Source organism: Triturus cristatus, chromosome 8 (genome assembly GCF_964204655.1).
Source record: "Triturus cristatus chromosome 8, aTriCri1.1, whole genome shotgun sequence".
NCBI lineage: Eukaryota > Metazoa > Chordata > Amphibia > Caudata > Salamandridae > Triturus > Triturus cristatus.
Window position 1 is genome coordinate 302,424,217 of NC_140591.1, and position 15,881 is coordinate 302,440,097.

At 47.1% G+C, this 15,881-nt stretch overlaps 1 protein-coding gene across 3 annotated transcripts in view; it reads left to right on the forward strand.

Moving 5' to 3' along the window:
- IFT88 (intraflagellar transport 88) overlaps positions 1-15,629 on the forward strand; it is a 537,246-nt gene extending 521,617 nt beyond the window's left edge. For 2 of the 3 annotated variants that reach the window (XM_085621562.1, XM_085621564.1), the window contains one exon: positions 15,518-15,629. The gene's annotated coding sequence lies outside the window, so the exon portion shown is untranslated. Of the gene's footprint in view, positions 1-15,040; positions 15,113-15,517 lie in introns of those variants that run through there. The other variant, XM_085621563.1, reaches the window with a different exon arrangement.
- The last annotated feature ends 252 nt before the right edge of the window (positions 15,630-15,881 follow it).

The following is a 15,881-nucleotide window of genomic DNA, read 5'->3' on the forward strand; positions in this document are numbered from 1 at the left end:
CAAGAGTTCTTTGTTACCAAACACAAGAAGTAGCGGCCTTCAGACAGATTACGCTCCTGCTGCAGTTCGCGCTGCAGGTTGCAGTGACATTCCTGCGACCCCTCCACTTTCCACCATTAAGTCGAAGTCCAAGTGAAAGCATAAAACAATTAAGCGGGCCTCTACCCTATCCTGCATCTTTGACTCCAAAGAGAAGGTGTCAAGATGTCAGTTGCACTCCACTGGGGTCACCGACCACGGAGCCAATTCCTCCATCTCGAGTCTTCGTCATCAAACCAACAGCAGATCGAGGCCTTAAAGTAGGCCATGCTGCAAATGTTTACATTGCTTTTAGCTCTCTGATGCTCCTTCAGGCCCCATGGAACCGCCGGGTGCTCAAGTCAGGTTACCTCTGGCGAGTCCCTCTTGGAATCTATTACTGGGCCCGTAATTACTCTGGTCCAGACTTCCACTCTAGCTTTGAGATCCATGTCAGTTCCTGCCAATCTGATGCCCATGCCAACACCACCAGCACCAGCACATGACCTGGTGCCAATACCCAAGTTGGATCCTGAACCGTCGTCTGCTCTAGCTCGCCCCAGTTTCTCGCTATGAGATTACAAAAGTTCAATCTGTTGTCATTCACCATGATTCTACCCTGTGCCTGTACTGCCTTGCAGCTATCAATAGAGACTCAATTATCTTTTTGGCCCTGACACTAATCCTGTGCCAGAGCATGGTGCACACCAAGATATTGCTGATGATGGTGAGGAGGATCACGTGCTCCCACCTTTTTACACTAATGAGGACTTGATGTACAAAATGCCAGTGACCTTGATACCTCCCCTGAGAGAGTTTGGCTCGCCACATGGGCCACCAATGTAAGAAAGTGCCTCATTTGTTGTGGTGTTTCAGAGGGCAATGGATGTACTTACATTACAACTGCCCTCCATTCAGACCAAAACAAATGTTTTGATGGAAATCTACAGCCAGCCCAGCATCATCTGACCCTTTGTTCCCATTTAAAAGTGCCATCACAGAAACTCTGATGACTACCTCATCAAAACCATGTTCCTGCCAACCTGTTAACTGCATGCAGACATCATAGAATGGCCTCAGTGATCTGGATTTTCTCACCAAGAACCCTACCCCAGAGAGTCTTATTGTAGAGGTCTCGACTATTGAGGGGAACCCTAACTCATTTCAAACTAATCCTCCAGATGGAGAATCAACAAACATTGATGCCTTTGACAAATGTATGTTTTCCTCTGCAGGCTTGGCACTGTGATCCATAAACGCAGTCTGTCTGTTGGGCAGATAAACGCAGTCTGTCTTTTGGGCTGTTAAACACAAAACCTCTGGAAGATGGCCAGTGAGATCTTGTCAGTAGTCCCGGAGGACTAGTCCCGGAGGACCTTAGGGCCTGTCTGGCTCAGGCAATACATGAAGTGCAGGACACAGCCAAGTATGTTATCCGCTTCGGTTTGAATACCACAGATGCATTGACAAGGCCGTCGGTACCAGTGTTGTCCTCTGTAGATGTGCCTGAATGAGATCCACTGGCTTCTCCAGCAATGTGCAGGCTTCACTAATGGACATGCCCTTTGCTGCGTCTCACCTTTTTGGAGAGAAGGCGGATTCTGCTTTGGAACATTTTAAAGACATCAGAGCTACAGTGTGCACTTTGAGGCTGTTGACCCCTGTCCAACCATTTCTGCACCATTTCCAGAAATGTAGGGGTTATTCCAGAGCACTGATGTGCAGGCAGAGAAAGCCCAGTCTGTTCGGGGCCATGGGCAAGGATCTAGCAGGCAACACACTGTTCAGCCAGGGCATCAGTCCTCAAACACCTTTCTGCATTCATCGGCCAACAAACCAATTTAGTTTGCCCTTAGTGGTGCCTGCCCAACCGGTGGGTAAGGGGAATAGGAGGATAGGACGCAGCAGTTCCTCCTAGGCTGGGGATGAATTACTTCTGACAAATAGGTCTTGCAAATTGTTGAAACATGGTACACACTACCTTTTCTACAACACACCAATATCTTTCCCACTCTAGAATCAATTTCAGAAGGGCATCTGTCCATCCTGCTGCAGGAGGTGTGCCTGTTGCTCTTAAAGGGTGCCATAGAAAGAGTACCAAACTCGGACAAAGATGGGATTTGTTATTCTGATATTTTGTTGTTCCAGAAAAGAACAGGGGGCTCAGGCCTATATTGGACATCTGACCACTGAGGGCCTTTCTGCAGAAGGACAAATTCAAACTAGATGGTGTCCTTGGTCTTGCATATTTTCTTATATCCCTCCTGCAGTTCCACAGACATTACCTACGTTCATGGTGAGCCCGGAGCATTTTCAGTTTGCCATCTCCCCTTCAGCCTCACCTCAGCCCCTTGAGTGTTAGCGAAAGTTATGGTGGTATTTGCTGCTCATTTCTGGAGGTTGTGCTTCCCTGTATTCCTTTACCTCGCTGACTTACTGCTGAAGGCAGACTTGCCACAGTCAGTCATAGACCACCTTCAGATGACGATAGAACTCTTAACATTTTTCAGTTTCATAGTAAAGTCTCACCTGATTCCCTCTCAGAGGCTTCCATCCACGGAATGGTCCTGGTTATAGTGAGGTTCAAGGCCTTTCCTCCACTGCAGTGCGTCTGGGATATTTGGGCTACGATCGTTCTGTTAAGGGTTCATCCTTGATCTCTGTGAGGATGGCTCTGAGGCTTCTTCATTTCTTGGTTTTGTGCATCCTCCTTGTCAGCAATGCCACAGGGCACATGCAGGCCTTGCAATGCAACCTGAAATCCCAGTGAACCCAGCATCAAGGCTGCTTCTCCGACTCCATCAAGATCTTGAGGGAGATGACCCAACATATGCAATGGTGGCTGTCAGATCCCAATTTGTGGTGTCCACATGGCATCTACATATGAGCATTTCGAAGAAAGGACAAAGCATCTAGGATAGGCATGAGGCCCTTAACTTTTTTCAGATTGAGGAAGTAGTATAAGAAACAGCCCTTCCCTTTCTCCGGGTCCAGTACACATTCAATTGCACCCTTGGAGAGTACCTTCTGCAGCAGGATGAACAGACGATCCTCTGTGCAATAGAAATCAGTGTGGACCGTAGGGCAAACGTGGAAGCTTGTACCCATGTGCTTATGGCCCCAGTAATGGGTCCCAAGGGGCAGACGGCATCTTGGGAGGACCGGCTGACGGTAATCTGACTGGAGCTCCCGGCAGTTCAGTGGGGCCTGAGGGCGGGCTAAGGGAAGCCAAAAGCACACAAGATTTGTAGCACGGCCTCCTTGAAGACCTTGATCTGCTCTGTGGTTGACAACAGCCTGGGAAACTTGTGGTGCATCAGGGCCAGTTGAGGTATCGGATCTGTGGCCTGTGACCTTAATGGAGTGCAGTTTAGGTCTTGATGCCCTTGCACCAAATCTGGTGCAGCATGATGCCACCTACTGACTCGCAGGAGCACTGCTGAAAAAATTCTCAAAATCCAGTCTGGTGCCTGGAGGGTAGTTAAAACTTCTGCAGGTAGAAGCATCTACCAAAACACTGAAGCACAGTCCATGGTGCAGGGGATTCTCCGGCATTTCCTTTGCTTCTACCCTAGCATTTTCTGCACCTTGAGACCATGTTTGGCTCAGTTTTAGATGTGATACTAGACCTTTAGAATGTTCCACATGGTATGGATTATGAGGAGGAGGTTGACAATTTGCTACTATACTGATGCTGATCTCTAGACCTCCAGAATGCTAATGGCCTTGATAACTCACCAGAGACTAATCTGGATTTTCCATTGGGGCCCCCCCACTGAGGTAGGTGCCTTCTTCATGATGGTGGATGATAGAGCTGCACAGGTGTTGGAACTAAAGTTGCCAACTTTGAAAACCAAAGAGAATTTACTTACAGACCTGACAGACTACTTGATGGCGTCATAGTTGAAACCATGTTCCGTGCCGACAGTAAGTTAACCATCACTAGATGCCATATGCATGCTCCAGATGATCCAGCCTTTTCTGAAACAGCACCCCAAAACCAAAGACCCTTGTAATTCAGGCTTCTGCTTGCAAGGTGAACTTGAATGACTTTCCTGCTGCTCCAGATGATAGAGGGTCGAAGCACATTGACACACTTGACAAGAGGGTGTCTTCAAGTTTGGCATTGCGATCTCTGAATAGTGCTTGCTTGTTGGGGAGATACCCTCATGTCCGCTGATTTTGGATCTTCAGATCGTAAACACCTTTCTTCAGAAGCTATGAACACCTTCCTTCAAATGCTCTGGCCCGGTCCACTCCTTACTGGATCCTGGGGATAGCATAGTATACTTTGGCTTGCAGGACGCATACTTCATCTATCTGTTCTGTGGTCCCATAGGCATTTCCTCCATTTTTCTGGGGTAGCAGCCCATCTTTGCAGATCAGTGGTACATGTATTGTTATACCTAGATGACTGAAGGCTGAAGGTGGGCTCCTCATAGTCAGTTGCCAACCACTTGCAGACAACCATCTCGCTACTGTCTTCCCTCAGATACTGTGTGAACTGGCCGAAATCACACATTTGGTCAGTGTAGAGGACTCCTTTTAAAGGGCAGTTTTGCACACATTGCTTCCAAAGCATTTCCGCCACTGCAGTGAGTCTGGGGCATTCAGGAGTAAGATACCGTTGTTTGGGTGTCGGTCCTGTGTTCTGGTCCAGATGGTAATGAGCCTTCTAAGTCTCCTGTCCTGTTGGTGGCTCATGCCCATTGGCATATGCGGTCTCTGCAGTTGAACCTTCCCCTTCAATGGGTACAACACTCTCTTGGACAACATTTGTGTGTTGGACAAGGTGGACCAGGACCTTCAATGGTGGATAAAGGATGCCAACCTGAACTGAAGCAAGCTGTTTTACCTTTCCTATGCAGAGCTTATGGTGGGGATGAACGCATCGTTTGTGGGCTGTGTAGGCCACTTGGATGAGGTGAACTTTATAGGCCTTCTGTCTGCGATTAAGCAATGGTGCCACATTAACTTTCTGCAGCAGCAGACCTTATGACTGGCCCTCAAGGCCCTCCTACCTTTCATCATTGGCATCTCTGTTCAGCTTCTGATGAACAACATGACCTCCATGTGGTACTGCAACGAGCAGGATGGGCTTGGGTCTCAAGTGCTCTGCCATGAGGTACTGAGTCTGTGGTGCTGGCTGGACCTTCAGGGCATTTTCCTGACTGTAAACCTGGAAGGCTCCCGGAATGGCTTGTCAGACAACCAGGCATCGTCTAATTTACAATGAGTGGCTTCTGCACCCAGATGTAGTACAAGGCATCTTCATTCAGTGGAACGTGCATTACTCAGATCTTCTGGCAACCATTTCTGGAACACTCAACGTCAAGCTTTTTGTCTCTAGAGTTTCCTTCTCAGGGCTCTCTGGGAGACACATTCTGCCTTTTGTGGGATTCCGGTCTCCCTCTTTATTTCAGTCATCTGTTGTGATGCATTTTTTGAAAGAGTTGCATCAATTATTTCCACCCACACCTTTCATTATGGCTCAGTGGGACCTTAATGTATTTCTCTTATTCCTAATGTGTGCCCCCTTTGACCCACTGCACATCTGTCCATTGTGGCTCTTCACTCTAAAGAAATGTTTACACATCGCCATACCATCTGCACAGCGGGTGAGTGAGCTATAAGCCCTCTCAGTCAACCCAGCCTTAAACAGCATTCTTTCCAGAAAAGCTGGTGTTGAAGACCTAGCATCCTTCCTCCTGAAAGTGGTTACTCCCTTTCTTGTCAGCCAAAACATCCGCCTCCCAGCTTTCTTCGCTCCATCTCACCCATTTAGGGAGGAGGAGAGACCACACCAGCTGGATCCCAAAAAACTCACAGCTTCTATATTGATCATACCAGGGAATATCCTGTGTATTATCAGCTCCATGTTGGGGTTGCTGGAGCGAAAAAGGGCAGAGCAATGCAGAAAAGGACGATTTCGCACTGGATTGTTCTGTGCATTGAAATCTGCTATGCACTGGTTAAGAAGCAACCTCCAGAAGGCCTGCAGGCTCATTCCACCAGAGCTAAGGCTGCTACTATTACGCTGGCATGCATAGTACCTATTCACTGCTGTCGACTCATGTAATCACTATAGGAGCAACCTGTAGACCTAAATAACAGTGTCTGTAAAGGTTTCCATGTTATAAAAAATTAGGAATTCCTCAGATACCTTCAGTGTATCTTATTTACAGGGAATGTGAAAAACAAAATTTACAGAAAGAAAAGGGACATGACCGTGTGTGACATTATGAAAATAAATTGGTTTACATAAACTATTATTATATTATGCAAGACATAATATAATCATCTGATCGATAATAAATAGTGAAATATGTACTCAGTGGGCACGGTGCTAATAGTAAAAACGCTTGGAAAAAAGAATCACAGAAAGAAATAAAAATCGCAATACGATGCAATATAGAGAAAACTCATAGCCGATAAAGTCATGAAAAGTATATGTAGTGCTCTGCAGGTAAAAATCACGTATGTATTTAATGCCATATGGCTGTTGACAGCGTTCCGACCCTATGTGAATAAATGGATCATCAACAGGACCGGGGAATATTCTGCTGAGCACAGGTAGAAGGCAGTGCCTTTGACTGAATAAAGGGCAAGGAAGTCATCCAAACCAGATTCAGAGAAAAGGTTTTGTAACTAGGATATCTGGGTCATGTCAGAAAGTACTACATGCAACTCAAAACATATCGCCAGCACGTAGGGGGAAAATGAATTATAAAAGTAGAGAGAGTAGCGTACAAAAGGTGGAGGGTGAACACATGACAAAAGTGCACAGATAACGTTACACCAAAAATAAACTCGGAAGAGGATCACTGTTATTTGTATAAACCTGAAAGGGAGAGTAAATAACAGTAAAGACCCATTCACTGAGTGAGGTTATACATGTAATAGTAGGCGGATAGAATAACTTGCATATCTGGCCAATGTGGGAAGAGACTCAATATCCAAGTTGGCAGTGGAATTAATGTTCGGAAAAAAGCAAGCACCAGGAAAAGGCTGAGTAATTCATATAGGCGCTCAAGAGTTTATTGAGTAGCGCTTCAGAGTATGAAGAGCTTCGTGTTACAGGCGGGGACTGTTTATGGTCTAGGGCTTAGGGAACAGTCAAGAGGTAATCTGGTGTGACTCAGCACGACCAAGAATGACATTGTATAAAGAGGAAGGGTAGGGTCGGATTGGGATCACAATTTGGCCCGGGCATTGATGAAAAAAGTGGCCCACATTCGCGGGCGTGACCTACGTTTGCGGTGCGTGACCCACATTCGCGGGGCGTACCCACATTTGCGGGCGTGGCCCACATTCGCGGGCGGGGCCCACATTCGCAGGGCGGGTCCCACATTCGCAGGTGTGCCCTTTCATGAAACACACAAGGAATGTAAGTGGGAGGATATTGTTCTTGGGAAGGACACAGGGCCAAGGTGACAATGTCCTACAAGCTGAGGAACTGAAAAGCAGCGAGGCCCCTTTCTATTATAAAATTATTCCCCAGCCCTCCAGCGCAGGAGCACCTGAAAAACAGTGAGACCCCTTTCTCCTAAAAAATGATTCCCCATCCCTCCAGGGCAGGAGCACCTGAAAAGCAGCGAGGCCCCTTTCTCCTAAAAAATGATTCCCCAGCCCTCCAGCGCAGGAGCACCTGAAAAACAGTGAGACCCCTTTCTCCTAAAAAATTATTCCCCAGCCCTCCAGGGCAGGAGCACCTGAAAAGCAGCGAGGCCCCTTTCTCCTAAAAAATTATTCCCCAGCCCTCCAGGGCAGGAGCACCTGAAAAACAGCGAGGCCCCTTTCTCCTAAAAAATTATTTCCCACCCCTCCAGGGCAAGAGCACCTGAAAAACAGCGAGGCCCCTTTCTCCTAAAAAATTATTCCCCAGCCCTCCAGGGCAGGAGCACCTGAAAAACAGCGAGGCCCCTTTCTCCTAAAAAATTATTTCCCACCCCTCCAGGGCAGGAGCACCTGAAAAACAGCGAGGCCCCTTTCTCCTAAAAAATGATTCCCCAGCCCTCCAGGGCAGGAGCACCTGAAAAACAGCGAGGCCCCTTTCTCCTAAAAAATGATTCCCCATCCCTCCAGGGCAGGAGCACCTGAAAAGCAGCGAGGCCCCTTTCTCCTAAAAAATGTCTCTCCAGCGCAGGTGCACCTGAAAAACAGCGAGGCCCCTTTCTCCTAAAAAATTATTCCCCAGCCCTCCAGGGCAGGAGCACCTGAAAAACAGCGAGGCCCCTTTCTCCTAAAAAATTATTCCCCAGCCCTCCAGGGCAGGAGCACCTGAAAAACAGCGAGGCCCCTTTCTCCTAAAAAATTATTTCCCACCCCTCCAGGGCAAGAGCACCTGAAAAACAGCGAGGCCCCTTTCTCCTAAAAAATTATTCCCCAGCCCTCCAGGGCAGGAGCACCTGAAAAACAGCGAGGCCCCTTTCTCCTAAAAAATTATTTCCCACCCCTCCAGGGCAGGAGCACCTGAAAAACAGCGAGGCCCCTTTCTCCTAAAAAATGATTCCCCAGCCCTCCAGGGCAGGAGCACCTGAAAAACAGCGAGGCCCCTTTCTCCTAAAAAATGATTCCCCATCCCTCCAGGGCAGGAGCACCTGAAAAGCAGCGAGGCCCCTTTCTCCTAAAAAATGTCTCTCCAGCGCAGGTGCACCTGAAAAACAGCCGGGCCCCTTTCTCCTAAAAAAGTATTCCCCAGCCCTCCAGTGCACGAGCACCTGAAAAACAGCGAGGCTCCTTGCTCCTAAAAAATTATTCCCCAGCCCCCAGGGCAGGAGCACCTGAAAATCAGCGAGGCCCCTTTCTATTACAAAATTATTCCCCAGCCCTCCAGCGCAGGAGCACCTGAAAAACAGTGAGACCCCTTTCTCCTAAAAAATGATTCCCCATCCCTCCAGGGCAGGAGCACCTGAAAAGCAGCGAGGCCCCTTTCTCCTAAAAAATGATTCCCCAGCCCTCCAGCGCAGTAGCACCTGAAAAACAGCGAGGCCCCTTTCTCCTAAAAAATTATTCCCCAGCCCTCCAGGGCAGGAGCACCTGAAAAACAGCGAGGCCCCTTTCTCCTAAAAAATTATTTCCCACCCCTCCAGGGCAGGAGCACCTGAAAAACAACGAGGCCCCTTTCTTCTAAAAAAATATTCCCCAGCCCTCCAGCGCAAGAGCACCTGAAAAACAGCGAGGCCCCTTTCTCCTAAAAAATGACTCTCCAGCGCAGGTGCACCTGAAAAACAGCCAGGCCCCTTTCTCCTAAAAAAAGTATTCCCCAGCCCTCCAGCGCAGGAGCACCTGAAAAACAGCGAGGCTCCTTTCTCCTAAAAAATGATTCCCCATCCCTCCGGGCAGGAGCACCTGAAAAACAGCGAGGCCCCAGCTATTTGTATATTACTCAGCCCTCCCCAGCCCTTCACTGCCACGGGGCAATGGCCTGGCAGGAGAGGAGATAAAGCAAAAAACACAGCTGCTGGGCCATCCATGGAGTTGGGGGGATGGCTAAGGTGAAGATGGTGCCAGTTCCCAACATTAGCTGGCCCCCACAGCGAGACCCATTCTTCCTCGCCCACTATGACCTGAATAAGAAGGGCTGTGGGCGAGGTGTTAATGCAAACACTGTTTCAGGGCTGCGTGGGCCATGGTGAAAATGGCTCAATGGCCTGAGCAACACCTGGCCCCCTGGGAGGCCGATTCTGGCCCAGAATCATCCCTCCTCAGGCCACCATCAGCGTGATTGCTTGGCAGGGTAGGGGGTCAAGGAGAGGCCACAGCTGATCATCGCTGAACAGACGCACAGCGAGGCTGCTTTCCTCTCCCTGTCCAGTGCTCTCTGTGGACTGGAAAAGGGGGAAAAAAATGGCCCACTGAGATACCGGCCCTTCGGCCAATGCCCGAGTGCCCGTATTATCAATCCGTCCCTGAGGAAGGGTGTTTGTCCCCTAGAAGCAACTAAAAGCACACACAAGCGGAGCAAGCTAACCGAAAAAAAAGAGACTTAATGTCAGAGTGTGAATGAATTAAGGTGTGAAAATGAATCAATAGAGGGAATTAATTGGACCAAGCGCTACATTGGATGGTCTTAAGTATTGGTTAAGCTCTAGAACATAGTAAAAAAAAGAACTAAAGGAATTGCAGAGCTAGGGAAACAGATCCTACAAAGTGACGGGTTATTTGATGCCAAAAGAGTACCAGAGAGGTTAGAAAAGACTATAGCTGACTTTAATGCCATAGATCAGAATATGAAAATTATTAAAATGCAAATAACCATTACAAACAACTACTTCTAAACACAGCCTCCTCACATTGAACAATATGGATCCTGGGATTGATTTAAAAAACAAAACATTGTCAATTTTTCAAAGACCTTTGCTAGCTCCACTGAGGAATTGGATCACTTAGAGGAATCCAGTACTGTCAACTCAGCAAGTGCCCAGCTCAGACTTTATTTATATCAGCAATCAGAAAAGGGGCATGGCAGAGGAAGTGGCAGACCAGGGGCAATATTACACACAATAAATAATATGCATATTTTACCAGGCATTCCTCTTGATGAGACACAAGTTACCACGTTGCATGATGCATCAGATTTAAAGCGGAATACCATCCCTCTATTTTTAATCCGTCCAGCCACGTTCTGTCCTCCACAGAAATCGATCTACTTAGCAAAGGCCTTCCTTTCATCCCCACTGAATGAAGTGATTTTTTTCACCCTACAGGAAGCTCCTTTTCTTTCAGCTATATAAGCCTCAAGATCTTCTTTGCAGATCAACAGGATGAGTACACCACCAATACCGCTAACCTTTGCCATCTGTCCACATTTAACCCACAATCTGGAGTATGCCTTCTGAAAACCTAACCTTTGAAAAATGGAATTTTGAATATGTCCCATTCAACCTCACTAAGGAAGAAGGAGTATTCCTTAAGAATCTTAAGGGCTGATTTAAAGTGTGGCAGACAGTATACTCCATTGCAAATGCGACTGAGTACCCTATCCTCCAAACTGATGGTCCACCTGCTTCATTTAGAGTGGAGTGCACCGTCAGTATTCTGTTGATGGAATACTTCCTCCAATGGCCCAACAGAAGAGGGCCATTGGAGGAAGAACTTTACAGACTCCATCCTATTTAAAGTGGACATTGTAACTTTTTTCCCCTGTCTGTTTCCCCCTGGGAAAATCTGCCAGGGTGGGGTCATTCTTTTTTTATTTTTCAAAAACAAACTTGGAGTTTGTTTTGAAACACAATAAACTTTTGAAAAGTGTGCTGGTCAGCCCTCATGGTTGATGGTACCATCTATCAAATTTCTCAATCATTGATAGGAACTAACATGACAGCAGTCCCTGTCAATGTACAAGTTGTCCACAGGGCCTCCATACAACTCAAAATAATAGTAAAAAAAATAGAAACCAAACCTGTAGCCGAAGCAAGTGGAATTGTTATAATGATTCAAAATTATTGCCATAACAAGATTTCTGATTCCCCACCTTGTGAACATTCCCCCAGGTGTCAGACTGGATCTGGAAATTAAAAAGCAGTACTTCTGCATGCCGGTAGGTAGAGTATATAAGCATCACCTAGGCACGCTGACATCAGTTCCTTTCTTTCCACGACTTTAGACACAGATCTGGACTAATCCTCTCCTCCTTGATGAGTCTTTTGACCAAAATTCTCTTTTCCACCAGTGTGCAAGGTAAATATGTCCTCTCAGAAAACAAAACGGTTCAAACTTTGTAGCGACTGTCGCAAACATATGTCTGTGACAGACACCCGCGAGGTATGCCTGTGGTGCCGGGGGTTGGAGCTCAACTCCAGGGCCTGCAACAGCTGTGCTCAGATGAACTTGAAGGAGATTTGGAACCTCAATGTGAAACTCTATGTTTTCAAATATCTGATAAGTCGCAGAAAAACCAAAACAAGTCAAAGCGGTAATCTGCACTTACCCACCCCTCTCGAACTCCAGAGAGGGCACTAGAGCATCAACGTGGCTCTTGTCTCACTCCAAAATTCCTGAAGAGCCAATTCTTAGTTTGGTCCCGATGCATCCTACATTTCCAGGTCCTTCAGCAACGTCACAGCAAATAGTGGCCTTTAGAGAGGCCATGATGCCCATATTTAGCAAGGTTCCAACTACCTTTGGTGTGCTACAGGCCCCACGGATCTGCAGAGGCATCTAGTCACGGTCCTACAAGCAGGTTAGATTTTGGAGCCGTCTGTGCCTCTTGAACCTTCTTCAAGCTCCGCACTAGCTTCAGTGCCAACTTCAGTTCTAGCGTCACTCCCTGCGCAGGTTATCTTCACATTGATGCTGCCGCCAGAAGAGGATCTGCTACCTATAATGGTTTCTGACTCCACGCTACTCTCACCTCGACCAAGGCCGCATGCTTACCCCACCGGAGCGCAGCCATAGGGCAATTCTTCTGACCCCTATACCTTGCCTTTACCATGCAACAGAGTTTATACTTAACATCAGCTTGGTTGCTCAGATTCTGACAAAAATGACTATGATGAGGGGGTCCAATTTGTCCCTCAATACGATGAGGACAATATGTAGGCTGTGTTACAGATTGTTAGTGTTCTGGAGACCTCCCCAGACAGTGGACTTATCTCCCACAGTCCTGCCAGAGAAGAGAGTGCTTCTTTTCTATAGTTGTTTGATGGGCTGCGGAGGTCACTGCCCAGCAGCTTCCTACAACGAAGGTCAAATTTGCGTTCAGACAGAGGTTCTTCAGGATGGCTAGGCGCCTACTGAACCTCTCTTAACATTTAACTAGGCCGTAGAGGATATCCACCTGGGCAAAGCTATACTCTGGGCCCCGGTAAACAGACTTATTGACCCAACACCATATGCCAGAATCTGGCAGTCCAAGTGTTCTCCAGCTGAATCAACCCTAACGCCTTTTCTACGACTCCTCCTGATCGTGAGCCCAAACACTTGGAGACCTTTGGGAAGACCATGTTCTCTTCTGCTAGTCTTACTTTACTCTCTGTCAATGCCAGCTACCTCTTGGGCTGTTCCAGTCATGCTTTATAGGATGCTGTTGGTCAAACCCTGCTGGCACTTCCGGAGGACCTAAGGGTAACTTTAGCCCAAACCACACAGGCCCTGGATGTGGCAAAATTCATTATTAGGTCTGGCCTTGATACTACTGACTGCTTGAGTCGGGCAGTGAGCATAAGTTTACTGCTTTGGTGCCACACCAGGGTGAGGTCTAAGGACTACTCTGGGGATGTCCACAAATGTTTTATGGACGCACCGTTTGACAGCTCTCGCCTCTTTGGGGAGAAAGCGACTAGGCCCAGGAATGCTTTAAGGAAAGTCGTGCCACAGCACATTTCCTGTGGCTATCTACCCCTACCAGGCATTTTCCTCAACAATTTCCCCCTTTTCGTAGTTACACCTGGTTGTTCAAATACTACCAATACCAGACACTCTTACAGGCACAACAACGTTTCTCAGCCAGGTTTGTGGTTGAAGCCACAGCTTCCAGGGACAAAGTTCAGGGCATCAGGGACATGTAGCTCAGACCCACCCCTCCGGCAAATACAAATGGAAAACCACTTTAATGTGTCCTTTCTGACACCCACCAATCCTGTAGAAAGCAGAATCAGTAATTTCTTCCAATGGTGGCAAGCCAGCTCTTTGGACACATGGGTCCTCCAAGCTGTACAACGGGCTACACCCTCACATTACTTTTTAGCTGCACCGTCATTAGTGCAGCTAATAGAGGAGAACATGTTGTTTTGGCAGCAGGAGGTGCTGGCCCCTTTGGTCAATGATGCCATAGCTAGGAGTCCAAAAGGGGGTGGTGATGGACGGAGCATCAGAACCAATCAAACACTCACACCCAGTCAACAGATCTGGGTTTGATCTATCACCGTTCTTTAGCCCACTCTGCCACCCCAGTTCAGACATGGCCATATGCAAATCAGTCCGACCCTGTGCCTCATGGGAACAGTCCAGCCCGAACTGCCAAGCCATGCCTTCACTGGACCGGAAACAAGCTTCCTAGGACCGGTTTCTGGCATTTCAGCCGTCTTCAGCCAGGCTTGCTTGAATCCAGTGGCAAAGTGAGCAAGGGACTCTCGTCTGAGCATGCCCTGCCAACTTATGGCGAACAAAGCGGTACAAAAGGGGGTGGTGATGGACGGAGCATCAGAACCAATCAAACACTCACACCCAGTCAACAGATCTGGGTTTGATCCATCACCGTTCTTTAGCCCACTCTGCAACCCCAGTTCAGACATGGCCATATTCAAATCAGTCTGACCCTGTGCCTCATGGGAACAGTCCAGCCCGAACTGCCAAGCCATGCCTTCACTGGACCGGAAACAAGCTTCCTAGAACCGGTTTGTGGCATTTCAACCGTCTTCAGCCAGGCTTGCTTGAATCCAGTGGCAAAGTGAGGCACAGGGTCAGACTGATTTGCATATGGCCATGTCTGAACTGGGGTGGCAGAGTGGGCTAAAGAACGGTGATGGATCAAACCCAGATCTGTTGACTGGGTGTGAGTGTTTGATTGATTCTGATGCTCCGTCCATCACCACCCCCTTTTGTACCGCTTTGTTCGCCATAAGTTGGCAGGGTATGATCAGACGTGAGTCCCTTGCTCACTTTGCCACTGGATTCAAGCAAGCCTGGCTGAAGACGGCTGAAATGCCAGAACCCGGTCCTAGGAAGCTTGCTTCCGGTCCAGGGAAGGCATGGCTTGGCAGTTCGGGCTGGACTGTTCCCATGAGGCACAGGGTCAGACTGATTTGCATATGGCCATGTCTGAAAAAGAATAGGTCAAGACACCTGGATTCCTAGTGATTGAGCTACTTTCATATCCTGCTCGCTGTCCTTGGCAATCAATATCCAGTCATCCCCTCAGGCTTAAGTAGTTCACGTCTTGGCTCCTGTTGTAGTGAAGACTTTTGAAACTGGTTGCCAGAAGGTGGTGACATAGGGAGTGCGGGCTTGGGCTGCTGCTCACAGGGGCGCATGTTAATTGCTTCTTTCAAAATGTAATACTATGCTTTTTTTTTTTTAGACATGCAAGGAGCATCTTTAGCCTGGCCTGATTGCTTGAAAGCAGGGTTCATAACACGTTGTGATGGAGGGTATTGCCTAGAATTATCTCAGTCATGATTAAGGTATTTTTACTGTTCCAGTTCTGGCATAGACATCTATAGTAGGTGATGTGGGACATTTGGCATGCCTATAATACTGATATCCATGCCTGGTGAAGTATTCACCCCTCACTGTTGACTATTTCCTGATTTGTACGCAGTGTTATGAGCAATCTTGAAAGTTATTACAATCTTTCAGCTTTCTGGTGTATTTTGTACGGCAGCCAAACAAAGGCAATATATATGCTTTACCAAATTGTCCTCTTTTTAAACAGTTCATTTAAATGTGGTGCTCGGTTATGATAACAATCTGTAAAACAAACATTTTAATGAAGTAAAAACTGTGTGTTAAATAATTTGCTTTTGTTCTGACTGATATATATTTTTTTCTCTTCCAGGTGTGTGTTTCTATGAACATTTTATGCTCCAGAATCTGTGTGGCTGTGCAGTGTGTCATAGGTGTATTTATCGCAGTGTAAATTATCAATAAATATATAAACTATTTTTAAACCAAGGGTTTCTGTGCATTTAATTGCATTTACCAGAAAATAGTGTATTCCGCGAGTGTATGCACACTTATTTACTTTTTCCTCTACTGAAACGTAATAGGAAAACCTTTTATAAAGTGTTTGAAACTTTTTTGCCCCCCTTTGGCTTGAATTTCATTGTGATAATTAATGCATCATCTCCAGTATGGTGGGATCACAATTATTATTATATTTTTTGATTATTATGTATGGCTCTAACATGGTGGTTTTATTA